Raw genomic sequence first — 3098 nt, forward strand, 5'->3', positions numbered from 1 at the left:
CAAACATGTGTTGAAAAGCAAAGTTAAATAGGCTATAAAGCCTATGATGCTAACAGAATGAATCATGTCTTTAAGCTGGTCTCTGCAATTTATTTGCCATCAGGAGGCAGCAGAAAGTCACTTGTTTTTCTTACCAAGAATGAAGCATGGTTTTGAGAATATGATCTCTTTTCTACTTTGCCTCTCGTATAATCACAAGTTACAAAACTTTGCATTGTACACCATTGACATTTATGAAACTAGAACTTCTAATCTAATTGGTTCAAATAGGGATTGAAAGTAAATTTTGTATATTTCCTCATGAAATCTTAGCTCTTCTTAAAACATTTTTGTTTTTAACTTATATGCAATTATCTCTCTATATGCTTTAAACTAGACTTGAAAAAGTTGATTAAAAAAAAACGAAATTCTAACTCCAACATAATTTGTTACCCTTGATCTATTTACTTTTATGATCTTTTATTTCCCAAAATGCCATGTAAAAGAAAAAAAAAAAAAGTCTGATGGAGTTCCTCACTAGTGCACCATGTCTTAATTCTTTCCAACCTGGAAGACATTTCCTTAGCTTGATATTTGCTTTTCAATTTCTGGCCTCCTATTCCAAGGTAGATTGATTGCAAAAATAGCATATTTGTCTATGTCTCTCTGAATCTATGATTTTTGAAACAAGACTTTGAAGTTTCTCCAATTAGAGGTGGAGCTTATATCTGCATCCCATGAAATTGAACCAGCCCTGTGACTTGGTTTGCCAATAGAATGCAATGGAATTGATAGTGCTGCAGTTCTAAACCTAAACCTCATAAGGCATAAATACTTCTGCTTGCTGTCTTGGCCCCTGGAAGTCTATGTGAACAAGGCTGGACAAGTTGTCATGAGGATGAGAGATACATGGAGGACAGCCATCTCAAGCAAGACCATCAGACCAGCCAGTGCCTAGCCAATCATTCATCTAATTATTAGCACATGAGTGCTTCCAGGCAAGCCTGGTCCAAACAAGAGAAATCACTCAACTGATCCATAGATTCATGAGCTATGGTTTTATTTGGTTGGGGTGGGGAGAAGGCGGAATTGTTATGTATCAATGTTTATGGCAATAGATACCTGACACTTTGGGTTTAAAGCAATTAAGCCAATAATAACTATATACCATTTCCCTGCTTGAGATTCAGGATGAAATAAATCTTATGTGAGAGAGGATTCTGTTGCTGATTTGGCAGGTTTTGTGGATATTGATCAATACAGTGGTCTGACTGTACTTATATACACTGATGATTTACCTTTTGACATTTTTTTTTTATCTCCACTAGTAATGTTTAGGAATTAGCTTAAAAGTAATTCATTAGCCTGATGTCCAGCCACTCCCAATCACATGTTATGACCACGTGAAACAATACCTTGTTCTCCGAGCATCTCAAACACAACAGACATGCCATCACTTATCAAAATATTTTGGGTAGTCTAAGAACAAGCTGGCATCTTTAAAGTTTTTCTCTGTGAAACATTATTGATTACAGGTCTCCAATCTCCAGTAAAATAAATTTCCCTTTCTTTTCTGTTTATTATAATATTTATTTTGTAATGCTTGTTTCATTCCACTTGAAGTCAAAGATCTTAAATTCTGCCAGTATTATCTAATCTTGAAGACTAAGAAAAAGTAAGGCAAATTTCAGACAGTGTTTTAGGTATTTTCTTATAGAATATTATTATAATCATCCTCCTCCCTCCTTGGGAGGAAAAAAAGCAAAAGTCATTTTTGCCATGTTTAGAGTTCAGAGAATGAGTGTATTTTGGCTTAAAATATACCATGAGGCAGGTTAGTTGGACCCTGGGCAGGTGGGATCAGCCACCATGTGGACCCCAGGGATCCCAGTGAGGCTCAGGGGGCCGATTGGGTGCAACGAGTGACTCTAAGGGGGCCAGAACACGGGGGTCCAGGTGGTGATGGCTGAGGCAAAACTCAACTCTATCTCCTCTCCCACTCTTGTCCATAGCCATGACTCTGCACTACCCAATGACTGTGGACCTCAACAAGGGTCACAAGGTGACCAAGAATGTGAGCAAGCTGAGGCATAGCCGCTGCCACAGACGTCTCACCAAGCACACCAAGTTCGTGCGGGACATGATCCAAAAGGTGTGCAGCTTTGCCCCCTACAAGCGGTGCTCCACGGAGGTGCTCAAGGTCTCCAATGACGAGCAAGCCCTGACAATTGTCAAGAAAAGGGAGAGGACACACATTCATACTAAGAGGAAGAGGAAGGAGCTGAGTAACGTCCTTGCGGCCATGAGGGAAGCAGCAGCCAAGAAGGACTGAGTCCCCCTGCCTGTAATAAAGCCTTTTCAGAAATGGGTTCCTGGCTGACATTTGGGAGGGGTAACATCTTGCCCATCATCTACTTGAGATTCCCTCCAGGGACTCAGTGGTGAGGAGCACAGTGAGGGGCACAGAAGGAAGCAACAGACAGTACTGGCAATGATATTTAATCATAATTAAGTAATTCACATGCACCAGAAAAAAAAATATACCATGGGATCAGAATTAACTTTGTACGCCATAGCCAAATAATTGTTCTTATTTCTTCTGTTAAACTCTATCCCCTTAAGAAAAATGGAGCAGACCTTTATTTCTAGAATACTAGCACAGAGAGATAAACAAGAAAGACGTAGCCCAGTTCAGGTGGAGAGGAGTGATTAGTGGAGACTCTCATTAGTATTCTGAATGTTACAACTGGGATTCTATACCTCTTGTTGAGGAACAAGCCTCTGGACTCCCCTATAAGTAAGGCCAGCACAGCTAAGCCTTAATTTCACATAAAGACTTGAATAGCTCCTTTACTATCAATCACTTCTATCTTGAGAGGAAAAGGTCTCAGTCTATAAAATTTCTTATTGGTCATATTTTACCATATGGGGAAGATTTAGGGGATTTTTTTTAAAAATCACACAACTAAATAGATATATTTTTCTTTGTTAAAGAACTTTTAATAATAATGCTCCATTTAATTGAAACCTGTTGCTGAGCTAAGGAGAAATGAAATAGCTTTATAAATGAACATGTGAGTCTAGAAGCCATTTTACAGCTTGGAGTCACAGCCACAAGG

At 39.0% G+C, this 3098-nt stretch overlaps 1 pseudogene; it reads left to right on the forward strand.

The window, feature by feature from the left end:
• Positions 1 to 1993: 1993 nt before the first annotated feature.
• On the forward strand, positions 1994 to 2311 carry LOC102895454 (annotated as a pseudogene).
• The last annotated feature ends 787 nt before the right edge of the window (positions 2312 to 3098 follow it).

This window comes from Pteropus alecto, unplaced genomic scaffold (assembly GCF_000325575.1).
Source record: "Pteropus alecto unplaced genomic scaffold, ASM32557v1 scaffold229, whole genome shotgun sequence".
Taxonomy (NCBI): Eukaryota; Metazoa; Chordata; class Mammalia; order Chiroptera; family Pteropodidae; genus Pteropus; species Pteropus alecto.